Source organism: Mus caroli, chromosome 15, assembly GCF_900094665.2.
Source record: "Mus caroli chromosome 15, CAROLI_EIJ_v1.1, whole genome shotgun sequence".
In the NCBI taxonomy this organism is placed as follows: domain Eukaryota; kingdom Metazoa; phylum Chordata; class Mammalia; order Rodentia; family Muridae; genus Mus; species Mus caroli.
In genome coordinates this window covers 67,930,655-67,947,182 of record NC_034584.1, presented here as the reverse complement: position 1 = coordinate 67,947,182, position 16,528 = coordinate 67,930,655, and the positions used below count along the sequence as shown (strand labels likewise).

Genomic DNA, 16,528 nt, shown 5'->3' with positions numbered 1-16,528 from the left:
GAGGCTGAGCCCAGGGACCTTGGAGATGGTGGGGCAGATGGTGCTGGGGCTGAGCTGGGTCTTGGTGTTGGAGTAGAGTCCCTCATTCTGAAACTTCTCCCAGCTTGACCAGTGCTTGGGGACCAGATGGGAGGCTCAGTGACTGTCTCTCTGGAGCCATTGCCACAGAAGGCTCTGGAAATGTGCCCAGCTTGTCCGATCAGAGAGCAAACGGGGTTAATTAGAGAAATTCCATTTATTGTATTAAAACATTTGGCGAATTAAAGAAATCAAGGAAGAATTAAATTGAAAATCCCCCCCAAGTTCGCCATCCCTAGTATATTCAGCAGGAGCAGGCTCCCTAGGGTAGTGTTTAGACCTTGACTTCGTGGTATCAGGTGGCTTTGTATCTTGGCGTCTGGCTTCACAGATTCTGCTTGTAGCTGGGCCTGTGATGGGTCTGCAGCCTTCATTGAGATACTGGACCTTGGTTCCTTTCACAGGCATGTCTTTGGTAACTCACAAAGAGGCCTATAATCCTTAAAAGCTGGGCACAAAGAGTATGTGGTCTTGGGGGTCAGGACTGTACCCCTAGACTTGCTATGGTCCAGCAACTGGCAGCTTTGCGTACAAGCATAGAGTATGTACACAATCACGGGACAGGTGACCAGGGACCACTAACCCTCACTCCTGCCTACCTTACCTAGCAACCTATAGCCTTTTCTCCCTGAAGCATGCTCTCCTGGGCTAAGAGTTAAGCACCCGTTAACTCCCAAGCTTTCAACATCTCAGGGCAAGGCTCCAGGATAGTGGTGGCCGGACGGGGACTAGGGAAGAAAACCTCCAGGGTATCAGGTGGTAATTTGCAGGCCTGGCTGATAGCCAGAAGAGCCTTTAGTGGGAATTACAGTGTGTGGCAAGACCAGGAGCAGGTGCTGCTTCTATCCTTGACTAAGAAGGACCTGGATGCCATCTGACTGCACAAGGAGTCCACCCTGCAGATGATGGCGAGACCTGCATGTGATGACTCATAACTCTTCATTATGGGGACTACCAAGAACTCCAGGGCTCAAGGAGCCAGCCTGTTGTAGGCTTCTGCCCTTTCCCTGGGGACTGGAGTTGGTTGCCTCTGGCTTTGCCGTCCTGATGGTTCTTGAGACAGGGTGGGGAGTCTTGGGATCCTGTGGGATCCCGTGTGACTTCTTGATAGTTGTGGTAGGACAAGGTGCACTTTTAACCTGGGCCACTAAGGGACTAGGAGGAGACTGGTTGCCAGTGGGTAGTCTTCGGGTCTACAAAGTCAACAAACTGCTCAGAACTGACCCTGCAATTTGCTGGTGCTGCCAGCAGGTGGCAGGTGAGCTGTCTGTGTGGGCCATGGGTGGGAGACTGGGCTGCATGTTCTAATTTCATAAGGTTCGCTTCTGTGTGGTACCTGCTGGCAGTCTGTCTGTGCTGAGCCCACAGAAGATCTGTGCAGCTGCTGAGTGTATGATCTTCCAAGCGGTGCACAGTACGGGTGTGTGAGCGTAAGTGTGCCCCTCCCATGGGCTGATGGAGACCTGATCTTGTTGGCTATAGTTCCGAGACTTCCCTCCTTCTGGGACACCTCTGCTTCAGGAATGTTGGAACCTGCTCAGGAGCACCAAGGGGCTGCCAGTAATGATCCTTGAAGGACACAGGGACTAGACAATTCTCCTAAACCTAGCAAGTCCTCAGCTGAGGCCCATCATGTCTCCCACTTTCCTGGAAGGGCCAGGCACAAGCCCCTCTATCTAGTGCCCTTACTTCAGGCTCACCTCTACTATGCCTCTGTTGTGTCTCCTACTTCAGCTTGGTGAAGGAATGCTTATTTCTCAGGACCCCAGCGCTCTCCGAACACCTTAGGAGCTGTCCCTCTGGCCATCTGAAAGTCCCAAGAGAGTTGAAATCCAGTCCTTATAGAGTAGCAAGGATTTGAGGATGCGGTCCCACAGCTAGAGGTTTGGTCAGCCTGCATTTCCAGTCTCTCATTGGCAGGAACACTTCCTACCTCACGGGCAGCCCGAGGCTGTGCCATGCTCTCTGCTTTTGTATAGTGCACATGGCAGAATAGGAGGCTTTTCTAGAGATTGCTGCATTAGTCCAGTGAGAGAGGTTAGAGCCTGACCATTGATATAGAATCTGGCTTGTAGATCTATCTGTAGACCAGGGAACCAGGCTTGGGCTTGCCAGACAGCCCACTCAGGCCTCTATAGTTCTAAGGCTTCGTGAGGTCCTCAAGTGGGCTGGAGGTAGCTCCGCTTTTCCTGCACAGGCTCCTTATCTGAGGTGGCCCTACATAAGATATAGAATCTCATCAAATGCCAATCGGAAGGCCAGTGGGACAGGGACAGTCATCCTTGGAGACATCTGCCATGAGTCCCACCCTCCTCACATCACACACTGCCCCTGGTCATTGAAAATGGAAAAAAAAAAAACCCAAAACACCAATGTCACGAGCCTTGTTGTCTGTCTCCCTCTAGTTTTTAGCAGGTCCTGGTGACTTAGCTCTTGGGATCAGTAAGAGAGGAGAGGAGCAAGGGATTCATGCCTTTGCAAATGGGAGTGAACTTGCAGGTGTCTAATGCAGAGAGGACTGGCTATTGGGTGATTTTTAGACAGCTTGGGAGTGAACATTACAGCAGCCAACAAGACTGGCCATCTTTATGTCTGCTTTCCTTGCTGTGAGGCAAGTCTACAAGACAGACCACAAAAGGTTCTTGGGTCCTAGTTTTACTTGGGTGGCTTCTGAAGACATTAAACCATGCAGATCCCAAAGCCCCCTGGGGACATGGGAAGCCCCTGGAATGGGTAGCCATAGAAGCCCAGGTTCCCAAGGTGTTTATGGGCTAGGTGCTCTGAGGGGCTGTGCAGAGCTGAGTCCAGGGCATCTTGTGGGAACCATGTCTGTACCTCACATCCCTCCCATTCTTGGCTCTCCAGAATCATCCTGTAAGACAAAATAAATGGCGGCTGCATCTGTGGTCCAGATGGGGCCAGAATACATCTTCAGCTGTTCCAGAATGCAGCGTGTCGTCCATACGACACTGGTTTTGTAGACAAGCAAAATGCAAGGGTTAGTGGGTCGCAGGGCCTTGCATCAAGGTGCCTAGAACCACTGAAGCCAGGCAGCATGTGGGTAGCTTCAGGTTCCCTGCCTGGAACTCTTATCAGGAAGGTGTGTGAAACATTCAAATTTCAGCACACACCTAAGATGCTGGATATACCACACACATTACTGGGAAGCCCTAGACACTGAGTGGAACCCACCCCAGAGAGTGCTGCAGACAGAAGGGGTGTAGGGGCAAGGCTACTGAGCTTGGTTGGAAGAAGGGGTAGGGAGGCTGTTTCTCTAAGAGGAGCTTCCTATCTCCAACCCTGCCTACCCAGATCTCCACAGGACCAAATGGTGTTGTCTTCATGAATATGTCAATAGCCATGGCAGAGGCAACAGGTAATATTTGTATACGAATAAAACCCTGGATCTGATGTGGCTTGTTACCCTGAGCCCGAAGCGGGGAGTGCAGCTCTAGCTTTAGGCCCTGACCATATAGGATTCCCAGGAAAACTTTACTGGTCCCTGAGGAGCTGACCTGACAGGGCACTGTTATTTCCTGCCTGCACAGAGGAAGTGGGAGTCTGATACAGGTCCCAGGCCCAGTCACATGCAGCTTTTCTCCATTTATCTCTAAAATGGGTACTCTGGCACAAACCTGCCTATTGAGAGGATATGCCTAAGAAGACGGTTGTCAATCAAAAGGTGAAAAAGGTCATGACAGTCACATGTCTGGTTAAGAAAAAAAAGTCACCTAAAAAGACCCATTGCAGAAGGTGTGGCCTGTGGGGAGCCCTCTTCTCCTGGGACCTCCTTCCCCCCTAGACTTGCTGTAGTTCCCCTGAGAATACCACCTAGATGAGAGCCAGGCCTAGATGTCAGAGGACTGGCCTGGCATCTGCTAGCTTTGCCACTTCCTAACACTAACGTTCACAGACCCCACAGAGGCTGGTGCTGCTGACAACAGAGGCTACTGTCCCTGAAAGGACTCGTGCCTGTGAGGGAGGGATCCTGGGGATGAGCAGCCCTGTAGCCTAAGGGAGCAGGCTAGGGCTCCTTATCTGATTCCATCACTTTCTGAAGTAGATCTGGGGCCTTTACTGTGAGAGTCCTAGAGCTTCTTAATATGGGGGAGTCAAAGAGATTCCCATTTTACAGAATTTAGCATACCCCATATTCTGTATTCCTGGTCTGGGGACATATGTCCTTGGTACCTGAGCAGAGAGCCCTGGGAGATAGCTGTACCTTCTGCTGTCTAAGAGCATGGGGGCATGTGTTCTGTGCTGTGATGGGCTGGGTTAGGACAGGAGCCCTCCGGGCTCTTGCTAGGTCGGATGCTGTCAGATCTGTGGATCTCATGCTCAGGTGATAGGATTCAAACACCTGAACCCATGTGATAGATGGGCTCAAAAGCCTCCCCTGTTCTCTTATTTCTGTCTTCTCAGCACTCAGCCCTTCTCACTGGTAACCTTGCTCATGTCCAAGTGCTCTGCCTGGTGCCACTTCTAGGCTGGAGCACCCCTGGAGCACAGCAGCTTCTGTCCCAGGCTCCTAATCCCTCTGGAGCACTCACTCTCTCTCTCTCCCTCGTTCCCACTTCTGTCCCTCAGAAGTCATTGCATCCTAAAAGTTCCCTTGCAAAAGAACCCAGCACCCTGAGGTCAAGGCCCTAGGCTCCCCCCACCCCCATCCCTCTGCCACATCCATTGGCTAGCAGCTACCATTGGTGTGGCACTTGCCAACCCCACTGCTCTCTCCTCTGTAGCTGCCTCCCCTCACCCATGCAGCCTACCTACCTCCCCTTCCCCAGTTGCAGCCCCTGGACAGAGTGCTTCTTAGAGATGGGATGCAGTCTTACTGTGTTTGGGCTTTGCATTACCTGTAACAACCTACATACTGAGAGAGAAACAGTCGGGGCTTTGGAGGCTGTGAGCTGCCATGCTTTGTGTGCTAGGCCCAAACTCAGCGGCATTAGGGGGAGCCATGGATTTCCACAGCAGGCCTTTGGATAGAGCCCTGCAGGGATGGCTGCTGTGAGATCTGAGGCCTGTGGGGCCTCTGGTGGGAAGACTTGTGTGACCAAGAGTGATGCAGACGGCTAGAGGCTGGAGCCATGCTGAATCTTGTTTTCTCTATGTCTGGTACCTGGACTGGGAAGACACACACACAGGCTGATGAGAACTTCACTTCGGTTGACCCCTCCTCACTGCTTCCCATGGCTCGTGGCTTGTTCACACTTCCAACCCCGGCTGCTCAGAATTCCAAGGCTTCAAAGCTCACCATGACTCACTCTGTCTGCTTTGTTGGTACAGCAACCAAAACTTCCCTGATTGACAGGGAGGGCCTTCAGCCCAGCAGCAGGACTGTGAGGATCCCAGAGAATGCTACCCACGATGTGTGCTACCTGTGCTGTGCACTGTAACATCATCAACATTTATAGGGCGTATTACTGTCGAGAGGTCTTGTTGGGGTTTGCTTTCTCTGCCAGTTAGGAATTAAAAAGCAGGAAAAAGTTCCAGTGTGACATTGAGAAATGGAGACTACAGCAAACAGAAGCAGGCAAATCAGCCATTGAAGAAAGGCATTTAGACGGTCAAGGAAGCACAGACAGACACACAGAGAAAGACCCTCTGCAAAGCAGAGGTGGGAACTTGACTCGGGAGCCCCCAAATTTAGTCTCTCCTCGAGAACTAAGGTTTTAATTCTTTGATGGGTCTTCCTCCCCCTAATTTAAGATTGTTTGAAGAAAGTCAGGATGACAATTGGTGCCTAACTGTAGTGTAACTCGTCCTGATTTGCCCTGTGCTCCTTGTGGGGCCATTAGCAGTGGGAGGTCCTATTGGTGGAAGGAAAAAGGCCCATTAGGTCCTCGTTTCCAGCTGTTGTTTCAGGTCAGGAGGGTGAGGAATCAGCTGGCTGGCCTCTAGGAAGGTCGCCACCTTTATTACCTAGTCAGAAGCCATCTCTGCATCTGTCTGTCTACTGGGGAGTCTGTCCTAGTCCTTCACTTGGTCAGAGATAGAGCAGGGCTGAGCCTCTGTGCCATGGAACCCTGGCAGCTTGGGTCCCCGCTGGCTAGTGGCCGAGGCAGCACTGGGACTCTGGGCCTGGACTCCACATGTGTGGTCTGACCCGTGTGCTGCTTGGTCCCAAGGCTGGGTCCCAGCTAGGTGAGAGACTACTCTAGCATTGCAGGCCACGCAGCATCTCTGCCAGATTATTTCAATGCAGGCCCCCATCAGGGACTGTCCATGTTCCTCTGTAGGGGAAACATCCTGAGGATTAGGCTGGAATCCCTCCCTCGTGCCTTCCCTTCTTCCCTCCATCCCTCTCTCCCCCTCTCCTTCCACCATCACCTCCTCACAGCCTATGTGCCTGCCCAACCACATGACTCCACTGCCTGCAGCCTTGCTGCTGGAGCAACATGCACCTTGTCTGAATGCTCACTTTAGACAGTCCCTTCAGTGCCTTCTCTGGCACCCAGTTCGATACCTTCCTGCTATCCCTCTCCCTCCACTAGAATGTGTCAGGCAGCCAGTTGGAGGCAGTGGTGTGGTCCATTCTAGCTGTTGCTGCATTCCTGGCTCTGTGGTTAGCTAGTGACCACTGTGAGCGGAGGCGAGGATGTGGCTTTATGTGATGGGATTCTTGGACGAGCTGCTTTAGTAAGGGGCTTCATGGCCAGTGTTTTTAGGCACCTCGGCTCACACCAGGATCCCAAGAGAGTAAGCACTCAAGGTGGTGACATTATCAGAGTAAGACAGAGATGTCCTGTTGCCTAGGCCAGGTCACAGCTGGTGAGGCTGGGAGCCAGCACAGGCTGCCCGACTTCAGGATAGAACCATCCCAGCTATGATGTTGTCAGAGCATCTTGGTTAGTCCAGTCTCAGAAGAGGATCACTCCAGAGCCCGAATGCTAATAGCTATTCCACAAAGCCCAGCTCCCAGTGAGTCCTGATCCACATACGTCCTCTGCCTCAGGGTGTGTATCCTGACCTATGAGAGCTAAGATGAACACACCCTAGGCTGCTGCCGGCCGGCGTGCTGCCATACATGATGACGACAGCTGGAGCCAGCTGTTGTGAGTGCCAGGCTCCCCATACCAAGCTCTCACCTGATGGAGATCCCCAACATTTGTCACCTGACCTAGGTGTAGGCTCTGAGAATACTAGCTGCTCTGTTGCCATGGCTACGTGATAGGCTCGAGGACTGAGTGAGAAGATAAAAGAAGGGAAAGACCTCGGAGGCCTCAGGGAGAGCATTCCCTACCTTTCCCTGTGCTTGTCATGCACAGACAGCCCTCCACAGGTAAGGCTGGTCCTGCCTGTGCTAACTACACATAAACACATAAATAAACACATAAGTAAGCAGAAACTGGCTATTCTGTGGACTGGAGCAGTTGCCAACCTCCCAATTAGAAGAGGAGTTCTATGACAAAGAAAAATGTCATAGAACTTTGTTTTTCTTAAAGTGAAGAGAATACATTGCATGTACACACACACACACACACAGAGAGAGAGAGAGAGAGAGAGAGAGAGAGAGAGAGAAAGAGAGAGAGAGAGAGAGAAATAGATCTTATTATGTCTTAAGTGAAGTAGTTCCTTGGTGCCAGAGAAAGAAGAGAAACAAGGTTCTGTGAGCTTCTAATGAGTTCTAGCTTTAGAAGCAATCAAAAGGAATAATTGCACAACTTAAACACTAACTAAGTTGGGTTTTTTCCCAGTGTCCCTTGCTTCTACTCTCTGCTGCTCATGTTGGGGGTAGAAGCTGTGCTGTCTGCACTTTCCAGCACACTGTCTAGGGCTGCTCTGTCCTAGGTGGCTGGGATCTGCATAGACTCCCAGGGCTTTTAGACTCCCTCTCTTCAGGCCTGACCTTATCTTTCACCAAAGGACAGTAGGTCAACTTCTGCCTGGAACTGGCTTCTCGCCTAGCTCCTGCAGAGAGGTAGAATCAAGTCTAGACGTCCGGCACATGTCCCAGTGTGCCTGGAAGTCGGATCCTACCCGAAACTGAGGTCTTCCCAGTAGCCAGTGATGGGAGAGACACTGGTCTGTGGCAGCTGCCTACCCCAGAGCTCTGTCAGGGTTTGACGTCCAGCATCAGTGACAGGCCTAGTACAACATCCCAGCCCTGATGTACCTGCCTAATTCTGCCGCCGTGAGACTGCTTCCTGCTCTGCACCCTTTCACAAACAATGGCTGTCAAAGAAGGGCACAAAGATGCAGATGGTACCACTCCCTCCACAGCAACTGCAGAGAGCATGCGGCTGCCTGCCACACTGGCCCATCTTTTGGTGCCCAGTATTACCAAGGCAGTCTTCAGAGAAAGGGTGGCCTCCCAGTCTCCAGCTTTTAGACCACGAAATTGTCTAGCTTGTATGGAGCAAACACTTTTCTCTGAACAGCACTGGGAAGGCCTTTGATCACAAGAGAGGAAGAGGTCCTGGTCTGTGGTGCACATGAGTTGATGGAAAGGAAGGGCTTATGGTCTGTGGGAAGGAAAGTTGCCTGCAGTGAGCCACTTCCTCTCCCAATATCTGGTCAGGGGTTGCTTTTATTCAAGTTGTGGTTTCTCTACCCAAAAATGGATGCCACTCACAAGACAGTGAGACCCGCAGAGGTACCCGCAGACAGATAGGGATCAGAGCCAGGGCCAGAGGATTTAGGGCTTGAGTTGTTCCAGTGCTTGCAGCCAAGCCATATGCCACGTGGTACTGTGGGGTCACTGGTGTGAGCCAGATGTTATAAAGAGAGGCATCTAGAAAAGAGAGGTGTCTGTGCAAAATCTGTTTGAATTCCAAAAGCCAGAGAGTGAAACTGAATTTGCATGTGAATTTGCATGTAGTTTTGGCCTCCCTTTTGCTAAGTGTGGACTCTGATACCTATAAGAAAGTTCTGCCTCTTTGTAATGGCCTCGCTGCACAGAGACCCTGGAAGTCTCTGTCCTCCTCCTCATCTATGGTAAGAATTTACTTTCCATGTGCCTAAGCTCATCCCATTGGTACACCACTATCCCTTGTTGCCTCTTCTGCTGAGTTCAGCATAAGTCTTACTACCTGGGACAGCTATCCCTAGCTCCTCTGCCCTTGTGGTTCTAACAGATACCATCGTATAATTGACTGGGATATTAGAAGTTAGATACGGTACCTGCAGCTCATGATGGATAGTCATGCCCAGGTTAGCCACAGTTAGAGGCAGCCAAGACCCAGGCTTTCTGAAACCCTCTGAGGCCATGGTTTGACTACAGTGAATTTAGAACCCCTCGGCTACTGTGTATCAAAAATGTCTCACCCAGCGCCTAGAAGGGAAGCTGTCCATACTCCATTGATGTATCTTATTTTGACCTGGAACTCAGGTGATAGGAGTCAACTCTGCCCTAAACTAGGGATCACCATGCAGTGCCCTGTGTACAGGCACTAAACTAAGCTGTGGGGAAACATGGGCTCCACAGAGTTCTTGGTCACACCAGCGGTGCCTTCTTGCCCTCCTGCCAAGGCTGTGGTAGAGCCATTCTGTCCATCAAGACAACCCAGACATCAGTGTCCCTCTGCAGCTAGACAAGCAAGGAGTGATGTAGTGTGCATGCTAGCTCCATCCATGCAGCACCCCTCCCCCCAGTTTCTATCCTGGGGGAGATCACTATCCTTGGGTCAAGGCCAGCTTCATGCCTGGGGGTTCAGTTAGCCTCTACTTGGGTTTGGGTCCTGGCTCCAACATTGCATAGCTTTATATGTTGGCACAATCTCTCCTGTGTTATCCTGTCTATCTGTAGAGTGGAGCAGTCGTGAGCAGCACAATGTAAGGAGATGAGTGAGTCCCTGGGTATAGTGTTCTAGGACTGGGCTGACAGCAGCAAGGGCCAAGGCTGGTGTGGAAGATCAATGCCTGGTCTCTGACAGGGTTGAACCTTAGAGCCCATGGAGTTAGAACCTGGTCCATGACCAGCTGAGCTAGGAATACTCGGCTCATGACAGTACTGAGCTGGGATCCCACTCCCAGATGTTGAGAAGGACCCAGAAGCTGACCAGCCAGCACCTGATTGTCCCATCAGCTGGTGTCCCCATGGGCTACCATGGGTAAATGGGAGCTGACCAGAGCCAAGACCCCACCCCGAGTTCCTCACTACCTTCCTGTCCATGGCTTGTTTCCAGAGAGCAGCCGCCCGCCCTGTACCATATTTAAGCCCAGTAATTGAATTGCAATTGATAGTACATGCCGGTTTAAGATCATGCTAATTGCTTCATTTCCCAGAACACTCCTAAAAAGAAAATGAATTTCCCTGTAATATTTGCGGTGGGGTGAAATGACCCTGGTGGAAATCAATCCTCGCTCCATGATGAGCTATGAGTACTAGGGCAGGGGCCACCTGCACTCCTCCGTGCCTGCCTCAGCAGATGTAAGGAGCGTCCCTTGCCAGGGCTTGTACCCAGCCGTTATCCGAATAAGGGAGCAGACATGACTCCCAGGAGACTGGCTTGTCCAGGGTCTCACAGTGTCAGGGTGGCACTAGGGCAAGGACAGCATCCGGGCAGTAGGCACAGGTATGAGGCCTACTCCTCCGGTCCCTGAAAGGCTGGAGAGGTCACGGAACCCCTTAAGGAGTAGGAGTGACAGTGTGTACCTGGCCACTAGCACAGCCCCTGGTGTAGTCCTCAGCAGTGTGGGCATGTCCTTCACGGATATCTTGGCTACTTAAGTGGACAAAGAGTTAAGATAAAGTTTAGCAGTGTGGAGGATGGGAGAGACCAGATGGCAAGCTGGCATGAGGAACCCAGAATCTTCCTGGCACAGCTTTCTGTTCCTTGCACGGTTCTCTAGCTTCATAGGACTACTTTGTGCCTGGATAGAAGTAGGGCTGCTACTCCCAACCCAACACCCACTACTTACTCTTCAGCCACTCACACCACCTCCCCCGACTCCCACAGGCTTACCTGCTCACACTTCCTACCTACCTGCGAGTCTCTATCTGCTCCCTGTTCATCACTCCACCCGTCATACACCTTCCTGTCCACCATCTCTTAGATTGGCTCAGCAGCACCAGAGTGACCATTATTTATACACAGAGAGAAGGCAGAGCCTTCTATCAGGGAGCCCTTAGCAACAGGGNCCATCACTAGAGGGATGACTCTATAGGAGACAGGGACATTCTGGGCCATCGATAGCTTTTAGGCTCCCTGAAGGTGGTGCTGAGAATCCTCTCTTTTGCTCTAACTACAACTGGGCTGGGTAGGTCCTAGGATCTCTGCATGCATAGAGGTTCCCAGTGAATACCTATGGACCGGGATCTGAGTGTGTAGGCACCAGCCCACCTACCCCTTCTGGGCCTCAAGCACCCCTAATAGGAAGAGGACCTTTTCCTGAGTTTTAGGTGCTAGATGGCTCCGGGCTTGCTCTATTTTATGGACCTAGGCTCCCATAGCACCCCCACTTCCATCAGGATTCCTTCCTGTTTTTACAGGGTGACATGCTGGATGTGTAGCAGATCATCGAGGACTTGGCCTTGGTGATGCTAGAAGATGCCATCGGTGGGTACTTGCTTTACCTGAGCTACCTGCCAGCCAGAGAGCTAGCTGTTTGCCAGCTTTTAACATCTCCCTTTCCTTACAGGAGTCGAGGAAGACTCCTAGCAAGACCTGTTTCCACTGTTGCCCACTGTGGGCTTCCAGTGGGATTCCAGTCATTGCTACTTTGAGTTCATCATAATGGCTGGGAGATGTACAATACAGGATAGCTTGTCTACCCCCAGATGCCTCCCAGTCCCGGTGGGCTGGTGGAAGGAAGGGAGAAATAGCTAAAGGCCAGGTAGGTGGAGAAAGAGCTGCTGGCCCAAAGCCCCAGCACGGTAGGCATCAGGCACCTGAGCAGCAGAGGACCCCACTCCGTTTCTGGTATCTTTTCAGAGTCCAGCAACAAGATCACATACCTACAGAGCTTCAGCTCAGAGCCAGCAGAGGCAGTCCCACTACCAGGCACTTACTCCTGTACCAAACTGTGCAAGCCCAACTTCAGTCCCCGCCCCACCAGGAGTTGGAGATACTGGTACACAGGGCATCACACTGGTGTTCCCTCATGCCTTGGGCTCACTCCTATCAGGGAATATATAGCTGAGTAGTGGTCCCTGATGCCCTGGGCTCCTCGTGTGAATAGCTGCCATATTACTGACAGCTTTCTGAATTTGTTGATTTACTGACAGAGAGTTGGAGGCAAGAAGAAGTAAATGGGTCCCAAGTCCCATGATAGGATGGGACATTACATTGGAGGCCCAGATACCCTGTGCCAACCATAAACCTTGAGATTAGAACCAGCCTGGGTATTGGGTAGTACCAGGCTTTAAGGGCTGAAGACTGAGGCTGTGAGCTGGCAGAGTGCCTAGGTCTCCTGGGATGCATGTTCCCCGAAGTGGCCACGTAGAGCACCTGCTATCTTCCTGTGTCTGGGGAGGGGAGGACCTGTGACCCAAATGATCAAGTATGTCTCTCAGAGCCATGATGCAACATCGGGGCAGAGGTGTCTGGGGCCCTTTGAAAGCAACCTGTGCCTGGGATGGGTAAAACCCTGACTGATGAACTGTGAGACTGTCACCCAGTCATGTCCCTGTACAGATCACTCCTCTTGCTCACCTGAGCATCGCCATGGGGCAGGGCAAAGCATGCCCACCAGTGTCCTCCAGGACTGCATGGGAAGCTGGTAGCTGTAGAGCTGGGTCTCTGGTAGCCCCAGAGACATACTGAGTTTGAATATGGAGTGTGCCACAGCCAACTAAATCTACCCATCTGCCTATGGCCTGTGGCCTATGTGCAGAGCCCTTGGAACACTGGCTTCTTTCTTTTCTCCTGGAAACAGGCAACAGAGTAGGGGCTCCCAGGCTCAGATCCCCTGGCACGGAGATGGTGCTGCGCTGGGAACAGTGCCCCACTCCTGGTTGCTTCCTGCTTCAGTCTCTGAAGCACAGGTCGTCTCAGAGGCATGCCTTGGTGTGCCAACAAGTGGGGGGGGGGTTGGGTGTGGGTGGGTGTCTACAGAGAGATGGGCAAACAAGATAGCAGATAGATCACTGGACAAGGTGGGTAGACAGCAGGCATCTGAGTGGACAGTGGGGGAATCTAAGATGCTGGAGGAGCTGTGGTCTGGTCCTGGCGCTAGAGCAAACATTTCACCCGTAGGATCTTAGTTTACTCATCCTTCTAACAGCTGCATTGCCAAGTTCTTTTCATAAGACTGCCACTGGGATTTCCCTAGTGGCGGCTCACATAGTCTGATGCTTCTGTCTCTTTCTGCCAACCTTCCAGCCATCCAGGAGGATGAGGCCCCTAAACAGCCTTCGGCTACCTGTACAGACTGTGGATGACAGCCCACCTGAACTCGAGCCCCTGGACTTCTGAGGAGTCTTCCATGCATCCGTGTCCCCATTCTCCCCACCTTCATCTCCAATCTCAGCATCCCCTGCGGTCACATGCATTGAGACCTTCAGGCTCCTCCCTGTTCTCTCTGCCCTTTGGAAGGACCCCAGAAACAGCAGCTGAGCCCTCCACCTTTAAGCAACAGCTGGTGGACTTTCACAGGCTGCAGGACACCCTCCTGGCCAGCTGGTCCCAGCAATGGAACACACTGATGGCCCAGCAAAAGCAGCTGCTGTAGCAGCTGACCAAGCAAAACCAGTGGCTGACTGATGGTGTCAAGCCCTCAACCAAACCCTTGAGCACTTGGTGGCAGAATGCTTTGCTTAGGAAGCTTCGTCCTCTGTCGCATACAACGTCCCAGCTGGTAGAACAGCACAGAGACCCACCCGATGTCCCTGGAGTACCCACCTGTGTCTGGAGGTCTTCTCACAGATCCTAAAGGTGAAAGAGGATATGTAGGTTGGAAGAGGGGCTTCAGTCCCTCCTCAGCACCTGGCTGGAAAAAGATGACATGACCAGACCTCTAGAGAGCCAGGACAACTGAGATCCTAGAGGCTGGAAGGTTGAGGGTTGACAGGAGACACTTCCCCATAGTGCCCTTCTCTCCTGACCTTCTGCTCCAGTCTCCACCCCTGCATTCTACTGGAAAGAGGTTTACACAAGCCTGTAGCACCAGGATATACTCAGGGATAATCTCATGGAGGAGGCAGAAAGATGGTGAACCTGACCCCCACCCCCCACCCCGCCCCATCCCCACTGTTCCAAACAGCCAGTGCCAGTGGCCTGAGCCACTGTAGGGTATTTCCCTGCAGACCTCAGTGGATGTGGAGTGGCCCTCCTTGAGGCCTTTACTCTAATATTCAGGTGAACCAGGAGGCCTGGGTTCTTGTACATCAGCCTTCCATTCTGTGTCATCTCTGTGCACTGCATTCAGCCTTGTGTGCTGTGTGCTACCGTTTTGTACCTGACTTTTCCTGTAAAATATATTCTCATAATAGCACAAAAGAACAGCAGAAGCCACACAGCAGTGCTCTCAGTAAATGAGACGTGGAGACTGGCCCTTGCCCGGTGGGTGGTGAATGTCTCTGCCTCTTGTCTTCTAGCACTGGCAGCTAGGTCTTCTGGTCTCAGACCTTCCTCTGTTTTCCCCAGGCTCCATGCTTCCGGTTCCAGTTGGTGGGGCACAGGCCATAGCATCATAAGTTCGGTAGCCTTTGGGAGCCAGGTCTGGCCACCAGACCATGGTTTGCCTGGATCCCCTATGGAGGAGGTCAGAAGCCATGCTGGCCTGGGTGGGATAGCATCGTGGTTGGTGTCTTGATGTGGATGGAAGCTTTCTGTTTATTTGCATGTCACATGGGTGAGCAGTGCCCATGATTTTTGTCAAGAAAAACCTAGTCTTTACGGCCATACATTCTGCTGGCCTTGACCCAGCGCCTGGCTTTCCTATCTCGCCACTGCCCTGGTACATGGTTGTTCCACCTGTAATAAGAGTCCCCTCTCAGGAAGGAGAGCCTGCTGTCCTGTCCTGTGAATCCCAGAGGTCTATCTCAGTGCCACCAACTCTGAGAAATTTCTAGGGGAGGGAGGTCCACATTTTAGGTTCTGGACCCTGAAAATGCCAGTGTACCTAACATTTGCCCCTCCTGGAAATATCAGTTTCCAGTGTTAGGGATTTTTTTGGGCCCTACTCTAGTTCCAGCAGAGCCCTAATCCTGTCAATACTGAGTTTGGATGCTGCTCCCACCATGATTATACACTAAGCTGTAGTTCCAGCTAGATAGTATGCCCCACACCTGCTCACATACTGATCAAACAGGCCCAGTTCCACTCATACACAACTCTGGTTTTGGTTACATACTGACCCTGCTCACACTGAACCCTAGTCCTGGTCATACAAAACCCTGTCCTTAAACACATGGAGCCTACCCTGAGCTGGATCTTTTTTGTCTTTGGGAGCATCCCCTGTTTTGTGTCGCGTGTATTAGGTGTTGAGGATGCAGGTGACCAGAACAGATCAGCACCCCTACACTACCTCCCCCACCCTGAGTTTACAGCATGCTGCAGAAAACACATTCTAAGCAAGCAAGTGCCTATGTGGTAAATACTGTTTAGCCAGTAAAACAGCCAACTGCTCTCGACAGAAAATTCAGTTTGTGTCAGGGGTGGCGTGATGACCTTCACGTGAAAGAAATGTGAAGGCCGAGAGTCACAGCTGACAGCGAGCCAGCAAGCCACCGAGGTTCAGGTGGCTTCCGCTATGCCATCCACCGTAGTTCTTATTGGTCCAAGATGTCTGTGGGACTGTCGCCACCACACTGGTGTTCTGAGTAGCCGGGAAGTGGGGATGGCATGAAGACGAGGCATGCCCACTCCAGAAGGATGTCTGTTTGCTTCTCAATCCAATTGGCTGCAAATTGGATGTCACACTTAGCTGCCGTGGAAGCTGGGAAATAGTTCATATTTTTAGCCCCCAGTAGGGATTTTGTTACTAAAGGGAAAGAGACATGCTGGGCTAGGTGCCCAGCAATCTGCCAAACTTGGGGAACTGACAGAGCTGGGCCCCGTGTGGTCTAGAGGGTTGGGTGTGCCTCCCTGAAGAAAAGATGGTTCAACAAGGCCAGAACAGGAATTTTGGAGAAAGTGAGTGACTTCCTCGGATGATGGGGAAGGAGGAGTCGGAATCAACTTGGAACAAGGGGAGATCTGGGGGAAATGGCTCTTCATGGGTGTTCTAGTGCTGGGGAACAGGCTCCTAGCAGAAACAGAATACCTGTCTGCCTGCCCTCTGAGCCAGGGCTCCTTTCAGTCGCTGCTGAGAGCCTGGTCAGCACCAGAGGAACCGTCTTTGACCTGACCTCTAGCACAGGTGCATTTGTGGTGATAAGACCAAGTGTGTACAGGGACACTATCTTCAGACTCAGACCTGGACCAGATATTGCTCCACCTGAGAGTGGGGAGGCCTGGCCCAGACCTTGCTGGGAAGGAAAAGGTAGGTGTGTCTGTGTGTGTGTGTCTCTCTCTCTCTCTCTGTGTGTGTGTGTCTGCCTAACCAGAGTAACCAAGTCTGA

General features: G+C 51.9%; 1 long non-coding RNA gene across 1 annotated transcript in view; it reads left to right on the top strand.

Annotated features, from left to right (window-relative positions):
- Positions 1-15,636: 15,636 nt before the first annotated feature.
- Positions 15,637-16,528, top strand: part of LOC115029417 — a 49,899-nt gene continuing 49,007 nt past the window's right edge. Inside the window, exon 1 of the long non-coding RNA XR_003834976.1 lies at positions 15,637-16,449. This is a non-coding gene — a long non-coding RNA (uncharacterized LOC115029417). The remainder of the gene's footprint in view (positions 16,450-16,528) is intronic.